The sequence below is a fragment of the Centropristis striata genome, chromosome 2, assembly GCF_030273125.1.
Source record: "Centropristis striata isolate RG_2023a ecotype Rhode Island chromosome 2, C.striata_1.0, whole genome shotgun sequence".
NCBI classification, from domain to species: Eukaryota; Metazoa; Chordata; class Actinopteri; order Perciformes; family Serranidae; genus Centropristis; species Centropristis striata.
This window is the reverse complement of record NC_081518.1, coordinates 36,225,345-36,252,238: the sequence shown is the minus strand read 5'-3', so window position 1 is coordinate 36,252,238 and position 26,894 is coordinate 36,225,345. Positions and strand designations below refer to the sequence as shown.

The following is a 26,894-nucleotide window of genomic DNA, read 5'->3' as shown; positions in this document are numbered from 1 at the left end:
AGCTGATTGGCCAACCAGAGGCAACATGCAGGGGCATAGGGGTGGAGGAGCTCAGAGAGGTAGGGCGGGGCGAGGCCATTTAAAGACTTAAAAACAAATAAAAGAATCTTAAAATGAACCCTAAAGTGCACCGGCAGCCAGTGGAGGGAGGCCAGGATCGGTGTAATGTGCCCTCTTACATACTCCAGTTAGCAGACAGGCGGCAGCGTTCTGGACTAACTGGAGACGTAAGAGGGAGGACTGGCTAACTCCGAAATAAAGTGCAGTGCAGAAATCCAGCTGAGAGGTAATAAAAGCATGGATTACTGTCTCAAAGTGCTTGTGTGCAAGAAAAGATTTCACCTTCGAAAGCTGCCTGAAGTGAAAGAAACAAGATTTCACTATTGCACTAATTTGGCGGTCCAGTTTAAAATCACTGTCCATTTTAAAAACCCAGGTTTGTGTAGAGTGGAAGGCTTGTTCGAACAATGGATTACATTACATTACATTACATTACGTGTCATTTAGCTGAAACCAATAGAGCAGCTGCATTCTGGATGAGTTGTAGAGGTCGGATGGCTTTGGCAGGCAGACCTGCCATGAGGGAGTTGCAATAGTCCAGGCGTGAGATGACCAGCACCTGGACCAGGACTTGAGCTGCCTTTTGAGTGAGAAACGGGCGGATTCTTCTGATGTTATGCAGCAGGAATCTGCAGGATCTGGTGGTAGTGGTAATGTTTGCATTGAGGGACAGTTGGTTGTCGAGAGTCACACCAAGGTTTTTAACGGTTTCTGTGGAGGCAGCCACTGTGTTCTGGACAGTGATGTGGAGGTCAGTGGTGGAAAAGCCCTTCCCTGGGAGGTAAAGTTGTCCACTAAAGATGGGTCAAGCGTGGATTTCTTTAGGAGAGGATTCACCCTTGCTTCCTTCAGAGAGTTAGGAAAACAGCCAGTAGTCAAGGAAGTGTTGATAAGATGGGAGAGGAACGGAAGGAGGTCCGGAGCAATAGACTGGAACAGGTGAGAAGGAATGGGATCCAGCAGACAAGTGGTAGGACGGGCAGAGGTTACAAGGCTGAGAACTTGAGGAGGAGACAGTGGAGTGAATGCTGAAAGAGTGGGAGATGATGACGAGGAAGGAGGAGATGTGAGTTGCAACACTTGATGGGTAAATGAAGAGTGTATGTCCTTAATCTTTTCCAAGAAGTGGTTGATAAAATGGCTCGTTAGGAGGGAGGAAGGAGAAGGGGGGGTTGGAGGAACCAGGAGGTTCGTAAAGATGGAGTAGAGCTTCTTTTGGTTGGAAAATGAGGATTGGATCTTGGTCTGATAGAAAGAGCTTTTTTCAGTGGAGATCAAAGACGATGAGGCAGCAAGAAGAGATTGGTAGTTGCGTAGGTCTTCAGGGTGTTAAGATTTCTGCCACTTCCTTTCTGATGCCTGAATAATGGATGTGTCCATTATTCTTTGCTGTTCTGCAGAAAAATGCTGCTTACCAAGTTTATATATATACTACGTCCCATACTGTTGGTATTTTTGATCTTGGCCTTCCTTTCAGTTATTGCCATCATGACAAATGATGTTTAAAAAATGCTGTCACTGTTCGCATATAGTGCTCTTCTCCCATATACACTCAAGGCTAAGAAAGCGCCAGTCTAGACCACTCAAACAGAGTAGTGTTAATTGAATATTATCTTTGGACAATCTGTCACTTGGGAAAGGCTTGTTCACATCCACCTCCTAGTGGAAATGACAGGTATGAAATGTGGAAGATTTTGTGATCTTGAATACCCCACACTTGGTATCACAAATTGCAGTATTGTATCAACACTGGTTGCTAATTGTAGCTCTGTAACCACTAGCGTTGGCATGCCAGGGTACTAAAAAAACACCATCAGGCCTGGCACCAATTTTGTGGGATCTAGCACTTCATCTGCCACGTTTTCTGGGAAATCGCTTAAGAAGATGATGGGTTGGGCGGCAGGGTAGTGCAATTGTGACTGTGATGGTTATAAAACATTGAGGGCGATGAGTACATATCTACAGGCACTACTACTGGCAGTGTCTAAATATTTTTGGCAGATTAGTGCTGTAACATCTACAGCACAGCAAGTGAGCACTTGCGCTGTGCAGTAAAATAAGTATAGCTAAGAAAAATTTTAAATTCCAATACTGAAAGCATATGTGCATCTGAACTCAAGGCTACATTTGATGTAGCATTACACAATATGTTGCTATAACTGTGTATTTATGAACTAAATGTGTTTTCCTAAAACCCTTCATATTTCTAGTGCCCATACATATTTATAGCAATACAAAAACATAAATATAACTAATTTCTATGTGAAATTTAAAATATGGAGAAATTTTAAAACCCTTTAATATACTTTTTAAGGTTATTTTGTATTGTCTTCATACTTAAAAGGCATGTTTCCCAGTCTGAAAAACATACAGAAAGATCTGCATGGCAGAATGACACTTCCATCCACCGTAGTTAAAGGCCATGTAGCTCTGCACTAAAGCACTTCCAGTAAATTTGTCCCCGTTTGTTATTGCTAACTATATTTAACTTATGAACGCATAAGCTGTGACCAGCTGATCTATAAAGCTAAATTTGAGAATTTAAGTTTTTTCCACATTCAAAACTCAATAGAAAACCACAGTTAAGACTACATTCAACATCAGGTAGGTTTGTGAAAGATGATTCAACCACTCTTAACAACATTTCCAGCTCTAATTATTGTGACAGTGTCACAACTATTTTCTTTCCCCATGTAAGCATCTATTTCCGTGGCAGGGGCAGGCTGTTTGTATGTGGCCTGTGCAGGCCACATCTTCCTCTGTGGCTTGTTGTTCTGCGCATTTCTGAACCCACCCATTTATTTTGGTTTGTCATAAACTATATTTATCTTTTTCTCTCTGACAAGTGGGACTTGAAAAAGAACATAGTGTAGAGAGTGAAGGCCAAAAAGCTCTCCCTTTCTGGCTCTCAGAGTCAAAAGAATTACTGTAAGCCTGCAGTATATGCAATGCCACCATTCTGTGAGACAACATTTTGATTATTCATGCAATGATTTTACAGGCATGTAATTGTAACTCGTGAAAAGGCTAGCTGGTCAACTTGTGGACAAGGACATGCACTAAATACAATGTCCAACGTCTAACAAAAAAAAACATTGAGAAACGACGATGATAACAAGTACAAGAGGGAGCCCAGTGTTTCTCCAAAACTGTCTGAATAAATGAAGTGAGGCTTCTTTGTTCACACTTAACTGAAACCACCGTGGTGTTTTGATCTGGACACCACATGCAACACCATGAGCAGCCAGGTAGCTTCCATCATATAACTACAGACACTTTGTTCTCACATTTTGTTCCGCTCAATTTCAGAACAATAGCTCAGCCAAAGCCTGAGTGTCTCACCCATAGAGCGCTGCCAGTTCAGATTTTTAAGACTTATACTGATCTCACAATCAGAAAGCTTGTTTGTTGTGTTCTATAATTTTTAAACATTTTATATGTAAATACAAAGTTATATATTTACTGCTCCACTTCTGAAATGTGTCGATTAGATCATAGAAATTACCTTTCTCTGGCATCAACAGGTACAAATAGTGGTTACGTAAGCAAGCATTTCAACCTTAAATGTAATGTAGCAGTTTCACAGATCACAGAGAGTTGGTGATAGCTGACGTCTAATATAAGTATGTCTTAAAATGAATACACACCTGTAGATAAGTTTTTATCCTGATTTAACATTATAAAAAGAAAAACATTATTTTTATGTTTTGTTAATTTATGAATGTATTAAATGATAATTCAAATGTTGGTTGGCTGCCTACCCATACCTGTTGTCTCCACATCGCTGTTGTAAAGCATTTTCAGACCATTTAAAGACTCAATCAGATTTCAAAGGAGATATATGCCACTCTGTGCCACCATGCTGGTTCAGTGCTAGTGTTCTGGAACAGCTATAAGTTGATCTCAGACTAGGTTTGCTCTGACTCTTGTTGCTCTTTAAAGAAGCATGCTGACTAAAAGAAAACAGACGATCCTGTCCACCCACACAAACTTCTCTCTTACGCTAAAAATTTTGACAGCTCTACTCCAAAGAGCGCTGCGCAGACTGAGCGAATAAGCCACAGCTAGAACTTGGAGGCTTAAATGATGCAAGAGGGTGGGCAGCTACTCAGGAGGATGAATCAGAATTTCTCAGTGCATGGGTATACACTCTAAATATGAATTATTAAGTGGCTATCATACCCCCATAGTATGAAAATAAATCCAGGGGTGGATGGAATGAGAAGGGGCTGAGGTAGTGGACCTGAATACTGATGTGAAAAGAGATCCCAGAGGAGGCACAGGTACTAAAAGGCCGTCAGGATGCTTGCTTGGATCTCCTGCTGCAAGTGCCTGATCAGGCCTCTTAACCTCTGACATAGAGGATCACAACATAGACTGTGACCCTTAGTGCCCAGACATCTACCTGGACACTGAATCTGGAGTTTTCCCTATATGATCTGTCAAAGCAAAGATTGATGAAAAATTGTGACACATAGCATCGTCTTTGTATAGCCGTATTTTTCTATTTTCTAACTCAAATAGTAATGTAGTAGTTCAAGCACTACTGCAGAACCCCTTCATTAAAGAGATTACAACAATTAACTATTTTATTACATAGATTCAACTGTTAGGTTTTGATATAGCCTATAGTTGGGGTGACAATATTTATAATTTTTCCAATATACAATATCATTTTAATATTTTAATATTTGAGACATTAGATTTGTATAGTTTTCTTGTATAAGTAAGTGTTGGACTGAGAGTGAAGGTATTAGGATTTATCCTCTGTGGACCATAAATAACTACAATACATTTACATGGCAATCAAGCCCTGACATTTTTAGAGGTCATGAACATAATGGTGGTTAAAAAACATTCTGGTGACCCCAGACAACAAGTTGGCAATCACCAGGATCTTTAGGAATCATCATCTGGGATTCAGCCAGCACACCTCGAGGCATTCAGTGGACCCAGTGACTTGCATTAATGCCACTACGGATGCAACAATTAAAGCAAATAAGGACACTTGACTATGGCGACAAGTTTACTTACCTTAGAAGTCTTGTCAGTAAAGATAATTCAGCACAAAAGGACACCCGAGCAAGGCTTGAGAAGGCTCAAGGTGCTTTTACTAAGCTCTAGCCAATCTGAAAGTCAAAGCAGCAAAGCCTATAAATAAATATCTGACTATGCAACAGCAATGTAAAAGGAACTCATAATGCTGGCGAGTCACAAAACATGACATGATAAAGGTCGATGCCAACCACAATGGATGTATCAGGAAAATCTAACATAGCGTCCTGGCTGAGTATATATCAAATGAACAGCTATATAAGATGACTGATGGAGATTAAGTGCAACAGCAATGTTGACAATCAAATGCCACCCAATTCAATAACTAGGACATGTCCTCAGAATGGCCTATGGGATCGAATCCCAAAGGTTGCACTAGGATGGACTCCATCAGCAAAAGGGAAGCAAGGTCAACCCAAAACAACTTAACAGCAAATTTGGACAGTTGAGTTAAAGGCAATGGACCTAACATGGGCGAAGTACAGCATGCAACGCAAGATAAATCTCGAGGGAGGTAGACAGTCAAAGCCTTATGTTCCATTAGGGATTAAGTAGGGTAAAGTTAAATTCATGGATTAAAGTTAAAAAAAATCTTCTGACTGAAATTTTATTTGCGCTACAGCCAAGTCACGTGCAGTGTGTGAAACATGTTCCAGGTTAGGTTACTTGCTTAAGAAATACTAATGCATAAGAATTCAGCATCAAATGCAGCCATCACATTTAGCAACCAATACTGTTTTATAGGAGGAGGATTTTAAACAGCTGTTGGATCGATTGCATTTTTTTTGCCTTTTCAATATTTTTTATTTTTTTTGCAAAGCTTGTCTTTACTCTCTAAAATAATCAAGCATCTACATAACTTCAAGAAAATTAGTTCAAGAAAGCAACTGGAGACAAATCCAGCGACTCCTTCTTACTCTTCTTAACGAGCAGCTAACGAGCTGGAGGCCGGCTTGTTAAGAAGAGCCTCCGTTAGCGGCTGTTAGCTACAGTTAGCTCTGTAGCAGTACAGTGTGTATGTGCTGCTGCTGCAGGAGGTGTTCACTTAGCAATCTCTGTTTGTTTACAACAAGCACCGGACACTGTGCACAATTAGCGATGTCCTTAATTCACAATCACTATGATAAGCAGAGACTCTGTGCATAATTAGCCATGCTGTTTTCAGCTGCTGACGTTGTGCACAATTAGCGACGGCAAAAACCATACGTCACCTCCGGAGTGTCTAAATCTCTCTGGGGACTAACTCATAGTCGAAATAAGCAGAGTGAGCAGACTTTTGAGAGGGTGCGGCCTGAGACTTTCCCAGTGGCCACTCTTTACCCTAAAGGAAACACGGCTATTGATCTCATTAGTGGTCTCTGTGAACTCCAACTGACGGAAATCCATCGTAGCAACGGAGAACTTTAATTGATGTTATGTTATTTTAGGATCCTTAATATTCAGAACAAAAAAGAGTACAGTAAGACAACGAGTGAACATATTTTTCATCAATCATACTGTGATGCAAAAACAAAAAATCTGTGAATTTTGGCTTTTTTGTTTTATTTAAAAGTAAATTTTGAGAATGAAGATATGAAAATGTAATTTATTCATGTGTTTTCAGTATACTGGACATCTTCTGCAGAGTAGCCAAACACTGTTGAATCCTGACGTTGCCAGGTGTTTCAGGCAGAACACTAGAAATTATGAATGACAGGGATCTTAAAAGTTTTTACAGACTGAACTAACACAGTGAGCTGATGCCACTTGTCGGTGTAGTTTGTGAGTGATGGGAGTCTTGAGGGTGTGGAGGTAAATGTTATTAAGTCTTTCACCACAAGATGGGGTCTGTCTAAGAGGTCTTAATCCTCTCTGCACATGCTCCTGTGGCTCTGGGGCACAGTGTCCTGGGACTGTCACAAACCAGAATTACATAGCAACACAATATGTGCCTCCGAGGTTCCCATCATACTCCTGAAATAAACCCACCTCTTCACAGAGCTAAACTGGTCTAGTTGCACATCCAGTACATTCTCGGACAACGGTTGTCAACTACAAAGGCTTACAACTAATTTTTTCTAGTAACCTGCTCCCTAATGGATGTGCTTTCAGCACGTTGAGCATGCATACAGTGAAGAACTACTGTATCACTGTCTCACTGTTACTTTCCTCGTTAGTAGATCATTAAATTGAATTTGAATATTTACAAGAGGAAGGCTGGGGACCTTAAAAATAGTTGACTTCATGAGCACTGCAGTCTGACCTTTTGTAGGTCATATGACACAGTGATCATATCTTGCCTAGTAATGCTAGAAAGGCCAATTGCAATGGGAAAACATCTGGAATACTGTTGCCCAACTAAGGGCTGTTCAAATGAACTGTGGTTTAAAAGGCCACAGTCAATTTTGTATACACCAAACTCTGTAAAGAGATGAAAAGCTCACGGCAGAAATAGATATTCTATGGACCTAGGTCAAACCAGATCTAAGCTGTAACATCTGAACACATCACACCTGATCATATTGCTTAAAGCCCTAAACCCTGCATGGTTCCCCCAACGAAAGATGTACCAGACCAAACATTTAGGAGAGCAGCCAACTAAACCTCAACCATGTGTGTAGCAGCATCCAGCCAGGCAGTGTTGAGCTCAGTCCAGCATATGGTTTTAGGTGATGCAAAAGTATGCGAAAATATCAAAATTGCAAACACTGCAACTGACTATTAGTTTTGTAAGAGTCAATGGTACAACCCCCCCTCAAATATCTGCCTGTAATATTACCAGAAATAATAGATATGTTCTAAAGATAAAACTTTTTTTCTTATGTTCCATGATGTCAAATCTCTGTAGTAAACTGCACTGTACCCACCTGAGGATCTCCATCAAGAACACAATGGGGAACATGTTTTGACTTCACATAGGGCTGCACAATTAATCAAATTTTAATCGTGATCACGATTTTGGCCGCCACAATTAAATTAACCTGATCATCGGCGATATTTCCATTTTAAATGCAGGCTCTCCTGCATATCTAATCAAGCACTTTCTACACTAGTAATCCACCATCCTTTTTCCCCCTGAAAAAAGCCTGATTGCTGACTGGAAAGAACTCTAAGCAGGATGTGACGTAGTACTCAACGCCACAACAAAACGCGCCATTTGTAAAAGCCGGCGAAGCAGTGTTGCCAACTTGGCAACTTTGTTGCTATATTTAGCAAGATTTCAGACCCCCTTAGCGACTATTTTTCAAAAAAGCGAATGTCGACAAATTCAGCGATTCCTTCTTACTCTTAATGAGCCGCAGAGGCTGGCGACTGTTCCTAATGAGCTGTGGGGGCCGGTGGCTCGTTAAGAAGAGTAAGAATGAGTCAAAGCGGCACAGTCCTCCTGCAGCAGTCTCTCCCAGCTGCAGAGCCAGAGGGGCTAACCCCTTAGCATCCAGTCTGCAAATTGCTAATAGGCTACAGTGTGTATCTGCTGCTGCTGCTGCAGGAGGTGTTCACTTAGCGATCTCTGTTTGTTTGTTTATTTGTTTACAACAAGCACCGGACACTCTGTGCACACACCAAAAACTACTTCTATTGTTTGTTTAAAAGTAGTGCAATAAAAATACAGATTTTTTCCCTAACATGATGAATAATCGTCATTAATAATCGTGATAACAATATTGATCAAAAAAATTGTGATTATCATTTTGGCCATAAACGTGCAGCCCTAAATTCACATATTGTCCCAGGTAAACACGAGAAAGTATCTACGAATCCAGGCAAGATATGAAGTGCCCAATGTTACTATATGTAAGAATCTTTCAGCCAAACTGAGATCTTGAGTCTGAGCACCTATACAGTGCTGTCACTCATAGAATGTCTGAGACAAATCCAGTGAATGAATGCATAATTACCACCATATATGGCAAGACCTTACCTCTTAGAATAAATTATAATGACAACGATTAATGGTTTTGTCATAGAATCAAATAAGTTTTAATTTTTCCTGCTACATGGAAGATCTAGTATATTAAATTAAAGTGAAAATTGATGCCTGGTAAGCAAGAATACATAAAATAGATACTCCAGACAGGCTAGAGAGAAAAATAGACAGAGAGAGCAGTTGTTGTTTGTCTGACCGTTCATCGGCCCTATAATTCACTCTTTATGTTGTGATGTCCTTAAAATGGGATTTTACAGTCTCTGCTTTTATTCCCACATAAAACAGAGTCTTGTATAAGCCTGTTAAGAGAGTATCCAACGGTATCTTGCAAGCTTGTCCCAAAGCGCCCAAACTACACAACAAAGCATAAAGCCTGTACTGGTGCCGGAGTCTGACCGTCTGCTTCCCCTATCACAGCCGGCTGTTTGTTCTTCTTTTCTCTCTCTACCTCTCTTCTTCCCCACCTCTTCCACACTCCAAGCACCAAGAGGAGTATAAACAGGGGAGCAGTCCGAGAGGGAGAGAGAGGGTTTTCTAGAATTCACCTTTTATCTCACATACAGTATGTGGCAAGCGGAGTGTCGGAGGTGAAAGGAGCAATAAAGTGGTAGGGAAAATTAGAGATGAGAGCAGAAGGAAAGAGACAGAGAGAGACAGGGAGCAACTGAGGAGAAGAAAAGGAGTGGGGTCATATTTCTTTTCTTGGGCATATATTTCATGTTCTAGGATCTGAGGAGGAAATGTTAAAAAGTAATTCCAGAGAGGCACTGAGAGCATGGATACAGCTTTCAATTCTTACTTACTTACTGATTTCAAGCTTCAAAAGTACAGCCAACTGTCTGAACTACCCACCAATACAGCCTTTGTAGCCTTTCTGGAGTTCACTGCTTTCTTGGTTCTTTAAAACATACATTAAATTTGTAAGATCATTCCACTATATGCCTAAAAACATGTCAACTCTTTTTGCATAGCTAGTTAAAAATATCAGGGCAAAAACTCAGAACTCAGCTACAGTAGCATTTAGCTTAATTCAAGAGACTGCATATATCCAAGGGTGAGTGAAGTATGGTTAGTTTGCTGTGAAATGTTTTTAGCTGTTGTCAATTGCAAGCTTCCCTTATGCTGCTGGCAAATCTCAGCTGTTGGACTACAGGAGGACCTGGTGTAGAAGTTATCTGGCAGAGACAACACAACAAACCGGTCAGGAGAGGCTCGCAATCACATCAGTGAGTGAGTGATAATACACTTTAGAGTGGAAGAGTTTTGAAGGCTGTCGATGCAAGTGCTGCCGGCTGGACTGTTGAGTGCTTGAAAAACAGGCTGATTCCCTGCTGCTCATATATCACTTGACAGGTGAAGTCAGGGGGGAGGGGAGGGAGTGGACATGGTTTGGGTCCCTCCAATAGCGCATCACTCTGGGTAACCAATGAGATGTGATGGGGTCTTATTGACTTGTCTGGCTTGATGGGCACTCAGTGGCTGACACCACTGCATGCAACATCCTTCAACGCTAAACCAAATGGCCAAGCATGATCAAATCCTTTGCCCGCTAACCTCTTTACACCAAGATACTCCTGAGATTACCCTCCAACCTGTCTTCCCCATTCACCTCCCTCAACAGGGAGCAATGCATTATGGAGATCGATGCCATATACGCCATTTTCATCTCTCCTTGAAAGTGTGTCACAGGAGGGATTCCAAAAACAGTAATTCAAAGCCTGTCTACCTGTGCTGACACAACCTTGACAAGGACCTCACTTTGTGAGTGTCTCTGTGAGCAGAAGGGTACTGTTCATCATTGTTATACAAGAGGTTGGACTAAAGTATTTTCAAGAACTGTTCTTTAACTTTGTCAGCACAATGTAGTGCACATAAAGGAGTAGCATGCGCGCTCTTCACAGAGAGAAATGTGTTCTATCTCCCACCTAACTAATATTGACAACAAGAAAACAATGTTGTCCAAAGAATTCAATGGCTTCTGAGGTCAGCTTAATCAAATATCCTTCAGGAGACATTTTCCAGGACATTCATATGATCCCTTTCACATCTTTCTATATACAGGATTGCTTTGTGAATTGTTTTTAACAAATCTATAGGGAACGGGGTAGTATAAAAGTTGGTAGCCATGCTATCATCTCATTATGGGTGTTTTTCCTCCAATGTAACGTAATCATGTTGAGGACAGAGCTATAGAATAGCAAGCTCCTCTCTTCAGATGGACAGTAAATTGAGATGAACCTACTCAAGATGAACTCCTAATCAGCCGGCAGACACAGACAATCTCTCTGATGACTGGTGAAGGGTATTCATTGGAGAGAAGTTTAACATCATTGCGTCTGATTGACTGGGCTCTCAACCACCGTGGGTTAAGGGGGCTCCAGGGGTTAGACTGGTCAGACAGAACAGAAGAGAGCAAGAGAGAGAGAGACAAGAAGCGAGGTAGAGGAAGAGAGAAAGAGGGGCCCTTCAGTAAATGGGCAGTCCACAGAGAGTTGTGCAGCAATCTAATGGAGCCTCATCACGGCCAGTCTGTCAGTCAGTCAGGTGAAACAAGGTCTAACGGGGTCCTAATGAAGACAGCTTCACACCAAGTTGTCTTCGAACTGCCCGGTTAAAAAGCAGACATACTTATTATCCATCTTCCATACTGTGGAATATTACCCTCTCAAAGTCAACAAGAGCAAAGCCAGATCCAACTTTAAGGCCAAGGCAGCAGACAACAGAGTTTGTTCATTCTATTTGGAATGAGCTTAGTTGAGAAACAGCACAGGAGAGGAAGTACTGCTGCACTATACAGCTGTAACTCAGTTGTAGACAAAATGCTCCAGGCCAAATGCTGAAGATAATTACATCTGTGCTGATACAAACAGTGCATAGAGTAATACACATACACAATGTTCCAGTCTTGTTATACTGTACCAGCACTCATGGAAGGTCTACTGTCCTATTAAATATAGGAGGAAGGAAATATCTGTCATATAAACTTCTATATGACACTCTTAATTAAAATATAATATTTCTTTGTTTTGTTTTTTCTAAAGTGCTTTTGTTTGCTATGGTGGTCTGCACCAAGCTATAAGAAGACATTAAATATATAACGTACTGCATTTTGCAAATTTTTCCCCAATCTTATAAATAATACACAACCATGACATTGCCTAACTGCTAACTGGCATTAAATATGCATATGCACATTGGGATACAGAGTTTTCACAGATTTATTAAACATTCCCCACTAAATGTTAGGAAAAAATAACACTGAAGGGGGCCAAGTGGGAATTCGGCAGATAATTGGAAAAACAAAACTGGAGATAGTATTTTTCACTTTCAGAAGCTATAGCATTTATCATATGCTACTCATTCCAACTACTATAATAAAGCCTCTTTTCAGACAACTTTTAATACCAACCAGGGAAGTATACAAGTTGAATACTCTCTTTTGTACTCTGTACTTCTATCAAGTTTTCCTGAATACAATGCACAGAAACCACCAACAGGTAAGGGATTTGTGGTGTGAAGATAGAAAGAAATATAAATAGTAATTCATCTGGATTTGCTCTAGACATGTTCCGATACCATTTTTTCCCTCCCAATACCGATTCCGATAATTGTGCTGTGGGTATCGGCCTATACCAAGTACCGACCCAATACCAGTATGTAACTATGGACTCTGCTAACACATCCATGTGCTCTTATTTTGAAAGCTACATGTGTTTGCTTTTATTTTGAAGGCAGGTCTAACACGTTCTTACCATAACGTCATAAAGTGTGTTTAAATTACACTCAAAGTCAGAACTTTAAAGTCTGAGCTTGGAGCTCGGAACAACGAAAATTCTGACATTCGTGTTGACCATTAGACGCCAGACTCTCTATGTGCGCTGCAATGAAAATAGTCTAACTAACGGAACATTAATCCTCTGTTTTACCGACAATGTTTGTCGCTGAAAGTGGGGGGGACGGGTCGGGATCACTTTGAATCTGGGGGGGGGACATAACCCCCCCCCCCAGATTCTAAAACAGCAGGCTGCAGGTTGCAGCACAGCGCCACTGTTTTAAGAGCGGCGAAGAAGAACTGTGCCAGAGCGTAACGGAGCAAACCAGTAAATAGATTACTAATTTAATAAATTACGTGGTATCGGAACGGTGCCTGGACTCCAGTACTCGTATCGGTATTTGAACTGTAATTTGCTCAGATGCTTTCTGAAGCCCACTCTACAAGCATCACAAAAATTAGAAATGCTCTTAGCTGAGTATAGGAACAGAAGATAAACTAGAGAGCCAATCATCTCTACTGTCCATCCCAGCCCAGTAGCATTGCCTCAGGACACAGCCTCTGGGTGGCCACTAAACAGGCCCTCGGCCTGCCGTCTCTACAGTAAGTGCTCTGTCACGAGGCTGCCAGGGGCAGCAGCATATGCCACCAAATCCCTGGCGTCTCCCCCATGGTAAACAGAGGCCCTGCTAATGGAGGCATGATTCTCTGTATGTACGTATATGTATGTCTGTCTGTGCCTCAGAGTGACCTTCAGCTGGCCCACTCCTCCTCCTCACCGCCAAATGGCTTCACGGCTGGATGACGATGCACTGCCTGACTCGCTACATGTGGGAAATAGAGACAGAGAAAAATAGAAATGGGTGAGAGTGAGGGAGAAAGAGAGAGACCTCCTTATCTCTCTTTGACCTCAGAGTTCAAAGAAAGAGAAAATCTGCTCTGTGTCCAGAGCACAACACAAGCAAGAACTGTTTATCTGATGTCCAGTTAAATAGTATTGTGTACATGCAAACAGGTGTAGAAACATTTATACTGTATATACAATCAAACACACAACTCATGCACTCAAAACATCTACACAGACATGGTACTTTGTCTGGTATTCCCTTTGCGTGCTGAAAAGTCAAAATCTATTTTCAGCCATGTCATAACAAAAGATGCTGCCTATTCTAAAAATGTTCCCATTTAAGAATGGGAATACGGTTTTAGAATACGGGGGCTGGGACACTGTAGAAGGAGCATACGTAACAAGATTACATAAGGACACTACTTGGACAACTGAAATCATGTATTTAAAAAAATTAAAAATGAAGTATAGCAAACTGCCCCCAGTGTTATGATCATGAGCTATAATCACAGCTGGTGTATTTTCATTGTTCAACACATAAACTCAATCTTCACACATAATGACAGGCTTCTAAGTCATCCACCTATGTGTAAACAGTCGGCAAAGACTGCATAGTGGAAACTACTGCACTGAGGATCTGACCTATGAGCCTTGGCAAACAAAACTTTCCATGTATTTATTTGTGTTGAATTTTGTTTGTACTGCATGCGTGCCTACTGCCAGTCAAGCATGCCATTGCCCACGCAGTAACCTATGTACCAAAACACAATCATAGAGCGAAATAGTTTTAATAGACACTTGGTTCTTCTTTCCTTCACAATGGCCAGTCCCAGTGTGTGTCTGCCATTCTGTGGGCATCTAACATAATTACAGGGCTTTGTAGGTTTGTATAGGAGTATTGGGGCTAGATAAAGCCGTCATTACTGTACACATACACTGTCGAGACACGGCCCCAGCACTGGGTACAAAGCAATCACTACAACTGTATTATCTTTGCCGTACAAGTCTATAATTAGTTTTCCCCTTGTTACAAAGTAGGCATATGTTTCATGGAAGAATGAAAAGAAACAGATTACTTCAAACCTTAACCCTGTCCTATTTCTCTGAGATAGTTTTATAGCAGGCAAAGATAAGAGGAGAGCTACAGGGAGGGACTTTATAATGTGTCTCAGTATCAGGGAGCATGAGGGGAGTTCAGAAGCAGAGAAGAATGAGGAGCCTGGGGCTTATGTCTTCAAATCACAGCTTTCCCAAGCACTGTCTGCCTTATAACAGTTAAGATGTTAGAGGGACTGGAATTAGTTTTGACAGTGTACATACGCTCTATAGTATGTGTGTGTGTTCATTACACACACCCAATAATAACATCAATAACACCAACTTACAATATCATCTCTTGTGGCTACAGTCCAATATGGAGCAATTAGTTTACAATACACTTCCCCTCTCATATCTAGAAGGTATTTTAGGAGTGAAGGGGTTTATGCTGGCATCTATAAAACATAAAGGGGTCACATTTAATTGCAAGGGAGAGAGGAGATGAGACAAGACTAATTATCTTTATAGCCTGACGGCAATATTTTATTTAACTTCAGCACTGGCTCCTTGGCTATCTTGGCCAGTGGACAGTGGACAGGAGAAGATTTACTCCTCGGGGTGCAGTGAGTAGGGTTTTGTGGCAACTATGATTCCCCATGAACTGCCAAAAAGACAAAGGTAATATACAGATTTGATGTATTCATTTTTAATTTATTCTGTTCTCCTGGGCCAAATAAAAAAGGCAACTGTAATACTTTAATTCCACATACACGTATATCTGTATGGGAGCTGAAAAACAAGTGACCTGGTTCATGACTAATGCAGTTCTAACACTCGGAAAATGCCAAGAGCCTGAGACAAGAAGGCAGTCAGGGTGAAGACGATGCTGTAAGAGAGAGACGATAGAAGGAAAAGAGAGGAAAAAAACAGAAAAATAAATTGAAACACCCAAGAACAGAGAAGAGGGAGGGATAGTGGTGTCATGGGAGCTGAGAGAGGCTAGTGCCATGCTATTGAGCGCCTGGAAAAGCACGGTCTCTGATTTCTCCCCTTTCTGCTTTTTTTCCCTTTCAAAGAACACTTGAAAGCTCTTCTGAGGTATCGAGCAGGTGGGAGTATATGGTGAGGCAAACTGGGGCCCAGAGTGGGCAGGGCTGGATAAAGCAGCTCCCTCTTTTTCCATCCAAAGCACAGAAGTGGAGGACTCAGAGGTCCAAAGGCCCAGCGGCCCAGAGCTCCAGTCAAGCGTCTCTGAGGAGCCTTCAGCCGGCAGAGGTGGAAATTGGAGGCGTGAGCCTGGGCACCCAGAATGAGGGCCAACCACAAAGGCTGCCCAAAAAGTATCCACGCTTGGAAAAAGGAGAGTAACATACTTCAAGATATAGCGCCTTGCCATTTAGTTCTTTCCTCACGAAAACAGCAAAACATTTGACACAGTCATTACCAGTAGTTTAAAACAAATTCATTCCCATTGCCATGTTTGGAAAGTCTCAAAACAACTCAACAATATGGTAAGTATCCCAACAATACTATTCTTATAATTGAGTATGAAAAAACTTGAGTAATAATAATAATAAGATATAGAATAAATGTTTTATTTAAACAATATCATTGCCAACAAAATATGTATGCCAAAATAACTCATTTTTGACATTTAAATACACAATACAGTATTTTAACCCATGCTATATTAATGAGCATCCGTAAATTGAGTTATTATAACACTGGTGTGTTGGGTTTCTTTAGCCCTGCATAATGCTTCTGAATTAGAAAGAAGGTAGAAGGCAGTATTGACTTAATCCAGATTCTTTTTTTTTTTAGTTTTAAACTTCAAACACTATCAATTATAGAAATCGGCTCAGAGGGCTGGAGTCAATTCCCTATCAATAAAGTATTCAACTGCAATCGCCAGGAGATTAGGGGAGAGATGAGCAAAGTGCAAACCCACAGGACTGCCTAAATCTACTGCATGGTAGATGCTCCAGTAAACCAAGTAGCTTCAGATGATCAAACAGGAGCTATTCCAATCAAACACTGCTTAGAGCTACAGTAGCAGAAGCTAATACAGTGTTAACCTCTGAAGAACTGCTTTGAAGCCTCAACTTAAAAATGTGAACTGAAAAGTGGGACTATAGTTTTACAATTAGTCTGCTCACACTGTATATATTGTTATTGCTCCTATCTGATTTTAAATACACTACATATCTGAATGAAAATGTATTAAATGAATGCTACTATTAGCTAACAATGCTACTTTTGTGCAGTTTGAGACAGAAAACTAAATTAAATGTATTAATCACTGAATCAGCATAGCTTTATTGGCGGCTATTTTCAGTAAAAAAAACAAGTGCAGCAAGAAGGTATAGAGCACAAGCAGAAACACCAGAACAGCCAGAGAGAGATGTTAGATATGTTATGTTAGATAAAGAGCTGCAGACAACAGGGGGACTTTTATTGTGAATAATTTATAGGAAATGAAATGTGTTTATCCGCAGTTTTGACACACCTTCAAGCGGGTAGGCCCGTTTAAATGGAGACGTGGGACCTACAATTGCTAAATTTTACGGATTGTGCCCACATGCTGTCCACACCTCACTGAAAACCAAACCCAATGCAAGCCAGGCCACATCGACATGCGGTTTGGCTGATCGGATCTGAATGCAAATGTGTACAAGTGTACAACCTTAACAGTTAGAGCATCCTTGCATGATCAGATGACAATAGTCAAATTGAAATGACAAGTGTAACCACAGCCAAAAGACATTGTAAATTATATTAATTATATTTTTTATTCCTGATGATGAAACAGTAAATCCCAAAGAATTTGCCTATTTCTGCAGTAGGCATAAAGAAATCGATTAACTGTCAGCTCGGGCTTGTTAAATAATTAAGGGACATGCATACAAACAGACAAAAATTAAAATAAACATGTGCAAATCTGCACATTCACTCACATGCATCCATATAAGTACCACCTCCTCCACAGTATCAGCGTTACACTGTATAGATCTATTGACAGCGCCATGCCATATCAATGACACCTTCAATCTTTACAGGCCCTTCTCCCTGAAAGCCTCTGTTGCGACACAATCATTACAAATTGATTGCAAAATAGCTAACAATCATGATTAAATCATTAAATTCTTGTCTACGCTTCAGAGAATGGGGAGAAAATTAACTTCCCACCAACCTCATTTTTTTCCGAACACGAAATAATGATTTTCTGCCAGTCTAATTACAAAGCCAACATCTGATCAAGCCCGCATCCAGAGGGGATTATCACATGCACCAGTATTAGACCTCATTACCAGCCTGAGTGCAGAATTATTACATCTTGTAATTGGATGGTGAGATTTATATACAGATCAGGCCGGTTTCTGTAAGATTGTAATTACAGGCTTCGTTGGTTAGCTACTTATCACTCAGCAGTGGAGTGCAGGAAATCGGCGCGTGGAAGAGCATTTCATTAATCCCTTACCCTGTTGAAGGGGGGAGAACGCTGTACCTTCAATGTCTGTTTTAGGGACAACATCATCACTCGCACATCATTTATCACCGCCTCCTTTGCCCCACACCTGGTCAGGGAAGCCCCCAGTTTCCTGAGATCTTCAATGAACAATCAAGGGAAATTTGTCTGAATAAACCGTCAATTTTTATTGTTGACTGAGCCCCATTTTGTAATTACCCAAGATAGGTATGTAAAATATGTCCTCAATGGAGTCATCGTGAAGCACCTTGCTTAGAGAATTAGCTATCTAGGGTTAACAGGCGAAAGGCTCATTACACTGCAGCTGAGGAGGAGTGTGTGTCTGTGTGTGCATATAGTTGTATGTGAATCCATCTATTTGGCTTCACCCATTTATACAGCCCAGAGACCACAGTATCTCTTTCTTCTCTCTGTGGGCAAAGGCTATTCTAGTTGCCTTTAGCTCTTGTAGATTATTGAGCACACTTCCTCCTCTTTTTTCTTAAGGAGGCCCTTAATTAATGGACCGGGACACTTGTTAAACACCTCACTTTCCATGGCACAAATCTGCCAAGTGTGATTAGACAGCGTTTCCCCAGTTCATCAGCCAAGCAAGAGAGTGAGATAGAGAGGCTTCTGCAGCCATCATCATCATTCCTCATCACAACTCAAGCAATTGCTGCTCTACTTACAAACAGGTCACTCACGATAAAACAAAGTAAATCTGTTCTGACAATGTCAAGTTCTGACACCTTTTACATATGGTAATAAATTGAAAACGGGACTGAGGCAAATCTTGAGGCAAATGAAATGAAAAATGACAGACGGAGGAAAAACGAGAAATGTGTGTTGTAACGTGAAGCTGATGGAACACAACTCATTTGCTGTCCGCCATCCTGCAACTCAGCAAGAAACGCCTTGATCCACGTGTCAGGGTGACACTGGCGGGGAAGAAAAGAAAGCATCAGCACCTCTTCACAGTTAACACCCATACAAGTTACTTTCTCTCTGCATATCACTGAGCCCTCCCTGTAACAATCAATACAGGCCTACATTTTATGAGACAAGGAGTTAACTTGTTCAATTATGCCACAGACAGCTCTATTCTTTTGTAACAAGTAATCTGGGTAGTGAAATCAATACTGACAGGCTCACGGCACGCTAGCTAATTTCATATTACCTCCAGCCAATGGCAGAGCAGCTCGTAATGGAGCTGTAGTTCCACTTCATTATAAGAAAGGAGGGGGGGATCAATACTAGCGCAGACCCACACACGCCCACATTAACACATACACACACAAGCAAAAAGGTCTGATTTTCCACACATGGACTAACACAAACACATACGGGCAAAGAGGGCACCTCTGCTACTTCAGAGACCCCCAAGGGGCTACACAGAGCCGTCTGATGCAGGGCAGATGGAGTGGGGAGTGTATGGGGTCTGGGGTCATGACCCCCCCAAAATAAATTACACTTCCAATCGTCAGCAAATGCGCACACAAACACAACCGCTCACAAATGCACACCTCTCTTTTTCAAACTGTCAAGCAATCATGAGGGAAATATCCCGTTTTTTATTCACTGATCATCCTGTAAGCACACACAGACGCACACAATTAACACTTGACTTCTTCACAACAAGGTCATAATCTGATTCAGAGGTTGACTACTGAGAGGGGAAAAGGAAAAAGAAGAAGAGAGAGAAAAAAATAAGGGAGGATAACCTTCAGATGGTGGATCAAGTCTTTGACCTCTGTAGCTAATTACAAATTAAACTCCATATCTTCTTTAAAAAAAAAAAAATCTCCATTCTTTTTTCCCATTATTGTTATCACTCTGTAGGATTAGCTGGGGACTAAAGGGATGATGTTGTCTAAGCCGATGTCAACTGTACAATTACCCGACTCATCCATCCCTTTCCAAGGAAAATAAGACACTGTAGATTAAGATAAGCTGTCTTGAGAAAGAATGGGGATGTAAAGCCTTTGACAATTACTAAGTACTCATGGCACAGAGTGACGATTGCTCTTGGTAAACAAACTAAATACTCATTAGACTTAACTCTGACATTCCTTTTTTCATAACTTCCTATTATGCAATTTGGATTTATTACACTCATTAATAATCTTTACCAGGTTAGGCTACAAACACCATGACAGCAGCATCATTTAGCTTTAGTAAAGGGCACTTGCAGAACGGACAGCTACGTGAGAACACATCTCAACTGCGTTAGGCGAGAGCCCAATTAAATGCATTTTAATCTAAATATCCCTCAATATGCTTTATTGTTCTCCTTTAATTTCCTTGCCACTATTCCATATGGAGCTCCAGTAATCAAGCAGACAGGCTTTATGAGCCCGACAGAGTTGTGCAACACTGGGGCTCATCAGTCCTCAGCCATTAACAGGCTGGCAATGTCTCAGCAACAGGGGGCACAGGCCTGTAACAAATGTCTGGCTTTTGGTGGGAATGCATTTAGGACTCAGCTATTCACTGGAGATATCCAAAATGTATTAACAATTAGTTGTACACAGCATCCATCACATGTTGAAATTACTTTGGCTGTATAAAGTTTTAATTTGTGCATCATTATGATCATTGTTTTCCTTATTAAGACCAAAGGGAATCTGCTCGTTGTTACCATTCACTGGTGTGGATTACAGATATACAGGTCACACATTGTATGATACAGTTGTTCTGATGCTGCACTGCCGCACAGTCTCCTTGTCCAGAGAAATGGCTGTTTTACTCAGCAGCTGGGTGTTTTCCCTTTTCAGTACATCATTTCTCTTGATCTTATTTCATAACAAAATCAAATCCTCCAGCTAAAGGGACAAAGAATGTTTAATGCTTACTTTTGAAACTGATATCCTTTTAATAATGGGTATCATTAATGATCATAAATTATCTAATTGTTAAGCTAACTTCTAAGGTTATGAGCAAGATGATATGCAGGCAATGAGTTTAAAAATCATGTAGATACATATAGGAAATAGAAAAAAAATCACAATTTTACAGGACAGTGTGCATGAGAGTGATACAAAGAAACGGAGACAGGCAGAGCAGTAGTGGAGAGATTGAAGATTCCGACTCACTCTCACCCATTTTCACCTCCCATTATCTGATTAGCCTCCCATTTCTTCCCCATCAGTGCAGTGACCTGGATTTTGGTAGGATAGTGATGGTCAGCCAGGGCGGGGTCTGGTGAGAAGGGCCAAACCATTTGGGGGTGGAGGAACCATAAATCAGCAGCAGGAGAGAAGATAGAGGGGGATTTATAAAGATGTTGTGCTCCGCCAGCCCACTTGTGGACACTGTGATGAATTCACAAGCACATTGCCAAGGCAAACTACTTCATTATACCATGGCCCAGTGGTCATTAATCTCCCTGGGAGGCCAGCATCCTGGGGGATCGCCAGACCAGAGAATTTATTCAGGCCTGGAGGTACCCATTTCATTAGCCATTCAATCTGTTCATTCCCCCTCTCTGCCTCTCTCCCTTCATCCCTCTCTCTGTCTCTATTTGCCATCTCCATAGTTTATATTATCTAATACATATTAGCTCAATTTCTCTGTGTATGTGTGTTGTCTTTATTGTTAAAAAAAAAATCATTCACACAGCATTCTCAGAAATATCAAGTGAATTTAAATGCTGTGTTTTTGTTTGTGTATCTCTAATAGTTATTATAATGAGCACGGCAAAACAACTATTGCATTTGTGTACAGCGGGTCCAACACTAAAAGTTCAGGTGTAACAGACAACCTCCCAGCCCGTATGATGAGGACGTGAGGCACAGTGGAGGCTGATAAGAGATTCCCAGAGGGAAACTCTCAACTGGCTACTGCGGTCCTGTAATGGTGTCATTACTGGGGGCAAGTGCTGCTGGCCCAACATGTTATGGGAGGGCCAACATCCAGTGATTACTTATTAATGCTGGTACCCTCTATTCCACAGACACATAGAGAAAACAAATATGCCATCCTCTCTGTCTATTATTGTGATCAAACAGATGCATCTGGACACAGAAACACAGCTGCGAGCACACACACACACACGCATAAAACAGTGTGTGTGCACAAGCACACACATGCTTCAAGGTGAATCAGGGTTGCCAGTGACACTGTGAATGCTAGAGGATATCAATATTTATGTTCAGCCAGGGCTTGCTAAACAACTCAGGTTAGCTGTAGTGGCATTATGTGGAACTGCCAATTGGTAACACTATGTCAGACACAACCGCAAACATTTGTGCATATTATTCTTGTCTGACAGACACAGACATGGTCTCCCTATCTCCCCCACACATACAGCTCAAGAAAAATTCACATTAAGTACAACACAGTGACTTCCTCCCATGCTGTGAGGTCTGCAATACCACCATGCAGCACCATCAGTCCGTTATCATGTGATCAGACCATGTATCTGAAAATACAAGGAAGTCTTCTTCTTTCTGTGTTCCCTTGCTCCTCTCCCTGAAGGATTTAACCATATATATGTGGAATAATTTCATCAAGCAAGCTGTGTCTCAGTGGACCCCTTCCACTTTAAACACTTAACGGGTTAAATAAATAATGATGGCTTGCACACTGTGTGTGTGTTAACGTTAACGGCACCAGCCAGTAGCCCCGGGTCCCACAGCAGCAGGAGTCCTTAAAGCGAATAATTTGCTTCCGCTCAGGCCGCCACACTGTAGCCATTCGCCAAGCAGATTATGGGCCTTTAAGTAGCAGCCAGGCCTGAAATGTGACTCTAGGGCTCACGGGCTGTCGGGGAGGAGGCAAAACTCCTTAGAGAGAAACAGTGGGACAGGGACAGAGAGGGATGGGGACTGACGGTTAGGAGAAAAGCTTAATCTATAAAAATTAACATGAGAGAAAGAGGTGGTGGAGGCGCTTACAGAGACAAGCACAGCAACATACAGTAAGTTTTGCACCAAGATCAATGAAACAGGTATAGCAGGCTGAAAAAATAATCAAAAGCAATTATGCTCAATGTAAAAAAAAACTTCCAGGATTCAAGGGGCACAGGACAGTAAGGCTGCATATAATTCTAAATAATGTAAAACTGTTTCATCTGATGCAGTGGCAAGGCAACGGAAGGCTCTCTTGTCACCTGTTGCTAGGTAAGTTTGATAAAAGAAAATCAACATGAATCGATTGGCTTTCCAATGACATCCTTCGTGCAGTTCCATGCTTGTAGATGTTTCAAGCAGTTATCATACCATAAAGTTGTGATTAATGTGTGGTGCATGCCACAAGCAACCATATTCAGAATCTGTGATGGGGGTCCAACATGAATGACAGGAAGGACACTGTAAAAGATGTTGCTTACCTGCATGACATGTTCCACGTTTGAGTTCATCCAAACTTTAGTCAGCACCTGTCACCTCTTCAACCAGCCTGATCTCTGCCTTTACAAGGAAAAACAAATAAATATTATAACTCAATTTAGTGGGAGAAAGTGGGTTTTTGATTGATTAATGATTATTAAAATCACAATATTCACTACAGGTCGCAATAAATATTGATTGCTAAATCTTTGCAAATCTTGGACTTGGACATTGCACATAGTCGCTACACTGTGAACTTTGATTATCTTTTCACATCAATATTTGTGCAGATCCTACATTAAACTGTGCAGCTTTAGATAGTTATATTGAACACATTTGTAACATTATTTTCACACTTTGTTTCTCATAATTTCACAGAATTATTTTTATTTTACATTACTTTGCCTATTGCGGTACTTTGCCTTCAATTTCCTGTTAATATTGCATATTGTTTATTGCGTGTGCCAAACACCAAAGCAAATGACTTGTAAGTGAAAAACTACTTACTAATTACTCCTGGTTTATGCATAACCCTCCATGACCCTAACTCAGTCCTATTTACTGTGGTTTAAACATTACCCACTCTTCACTCCCATCAACATGATTACCTCTTCCTCTCTCTGTATTTATAACCTCACCAACCTATCTCAATCAAGAGCTGCTGGACTACACCCCTATTTGATTTCACTACTGCAGTACCATCACATCACTTCAATCACTTAAGAATAATTAAAAAAGTGTAAAAGATGCTAAATCTTTACTATCAGACCTCAACATTTCTACTTGCTACCAGGAAAAAAACCATGTATTGAGACACACAACACTGTCTATACTGATCCAATGGATAGATAAAAGTGTGTGTGATAATGTCTGTTAGAAGCCCTCATCCTGGGTTTGGAGCTTACTGTGATAACTCTACTAAGATATCAGGCTTTAACTCAAACAGCTTTCCTGATAATCAAAAAATAATCAATAGCATGTTTTCCTGATTCCTATTCTTCCCAGTTTTCTTTGTAAGCTGAGCACGTTCAAACTCAACTTTACATCTGCGATTTGACTCTAAACAACGCCAGCCTCCAGTAAAACCCTGGAGAAAGCAAGCAGACACCATCAGTTGATCTATCGTGCCATCTCCTTACTGAAGAGGGGACAGAAACATCAAATCCCCCTGAAATGACATCTGAACATCAATACATGGTCCCCGCCCCTCCAATGTGACAGTAAAAGCCATATTGATTTCCACCCAGATTAAGGATACTACTGGGAGCAATTTAAACATACAAGCTGAAGTGTCCTGGCCCAATCGTGAATGATGTCTTTCACCGTGTATAATGACGCTTGCATTGTGCATTTTGGAGGAGCAGGAGTCTGGATCATCGAAATTTAAAGGACTTGAAAGACCTCAGATAGAGAGATACAGGATGAGATAGGTTGATTTTTTTAAGTGCAAATTTCAAACATTTGTTGGTTACAGCCTCTACAATTAATATTATTATCATACTACTCCAAGTTTATTTTTAAATCATCATGTTGGCTCTGCTTAATAAACATATGGACATAATTGTTTGTGGCATTAAATAAGCTTAATGAAGGACCCATTCTTCTAAAAAAAAGAAAAAAAGGTTATTTTTTTAAATCATTAGTTATAGTCATCTACAGTAAATATAAATCGTCACACTGTTAAAATAATCGCCTAAGTAATTTTTTGTAAAAATTGGCCACCTAGGGTAAAATCGCCTACATCCTCAGTTGATCAGATCATGTGATTTTACCCCTTTAAGATAATCACTTCTTTGACAATTTGCCACATTCATAGGCATCAGATAAGAACCCAGCAAAGAAGAGCTAGAGGGAGATTATTTAGTTATCAGTTTAGTTTATCAGTGTTTTATTGTTGACACTCATATTGGTAACACTTTACTCTAAGGTATCTACAAAAGAGTGACATGAGCATGTCATAAACATGACATGGGATGTGTAATGAACATTAATAACACTCTGAAGTAACATTAATGCTCATGATACTTGTCATGTTTCTGACAGGCTTGTGTGACTCTTATGTAGACACCTTCAAAATAAAGTGTTACCATATCTTGCTTAAGTCACAAAGGCATGTCCAAAAGATTGCCTAAGACATTTATTTCTCTTAAGTTACATAATTTACACAGTGTTATTACTATGCCAATAGCCATCCTTTGTTACATCCTTTTAGAGTGAATTTATCAATAAATGTCATATGTTACACTTTTGGTAAAGTTTTTTGTATTTCCTACAAAACTTTAAAAAATGAGTTGGGCGATTCTTTTAACAGGGTGACGAAATGGAGGTTGCTGGTAAATGCTGCTTGAGACAATGTTAGCTAGCATCAGTGTTTACTGACCCTGGCTAAAAGCACCTGTTTGTGTACAAGTAATTCGTTGTAGAGCTAAGCTACCGTTAGCTTTGGTGGAAAGGTAGCTTGCTAACGTTAGCTCAGTAAATATGCAACAGAGATAATTTCAGCTTAAACGTTGCAGTTTCTAAAGAAAACAGTGGGTAGGAAAAGGTGACAAAGTGAAATATGACCAAAAACATCTTACTATTCGTCACAAAGGCCTGACGTACAGGAGCGTTGAATCTTCTCAAACAACCAACTTCGCGCCTGTGTTCGTCACGTGACCGACGTCGTGAAGTTACGCCCTCCGCGCGTGCCCACGGTGTGCTGCATTAATGGCTTGAAAGAAAAAGACAGCTCATGTTCTGTGAAGTAGCTAGACCTAAATAAAAAATCGTGTGTTGGGATTAGTTGAATCTCAGAAATTTGACTTAAGCAAAATATAAGCAATTAGCAATAGAACATAAAAGTGTTAGGTCTGATTTTTCAAAATATAAAAAGATATATAAGATATTAAAAATAAAAGTGTCCAGGTTACTACCCCAGAATAATATTTTTTTAGGATAAAACCAATTATAAAACATTATTTTTATTTTATTATATTCTATCATATGTATTTACATTATACTAAGATTTATACTTTTAATTTTTTTAACTGATTCCTAAAAAACAATATATTGTATTATTTGCTTGTTGTAATAATTGTTGAAGGTGTACACACACATCAACTCAAGCCAGCTTGTGTCTCCTTCAGCTTTGAGGTTATTGCTAGCAACATTTTAACCATCACTCATATCCCTTATATTTACACTACCACCACAGATGCACCCCGGCACCTACAGATGTGCAAGCAAACCCATGCGTACACACACACACACACGGTTCATCCAGATTTCCTTTCCCCCAGCTGCGCTGCAGCGCTGAGGCCATGTATCCTGATGGCACTGATGATGCTTCATGCAGCCCTCGGGCCTCTGAAGGTTAACTCCCTGACCTCTGCGGTCTCCTGGCTGAGGGCTGCTCTGATAGATAGGTGAAAGGCTGT

General features: G+C 40.7%; 1 long non-coding RNA gene across 1 annotated transcript in view; it reads right to left on the bottom strand.

The window, feature by feature from the left end:
- Nucleotides 1-26,143, bottom strand: part of LOC131992250 (uncharacterized) — a 108,017-nt gene extending 81,874 nt beyond the window's left edge. Inside the window, exons 1-2 of the long non-coding RNA XR_009396204.1 lie at nucleotides 26,055-26,143; nucleotides 23,478-23,556 (exon numbers count right to left, since the gene is read on the bottom strand). This is a non-coding gene — a long non-coding RNA (uncharacterized LOC131992250). The remainder of the gene's footprint in view (nucleotides 1-23,477; nucleotides 23,557-26,054) is intronic.
- Nucleotides 26,144-26,894: the final 751 nt, after the last annotated feature.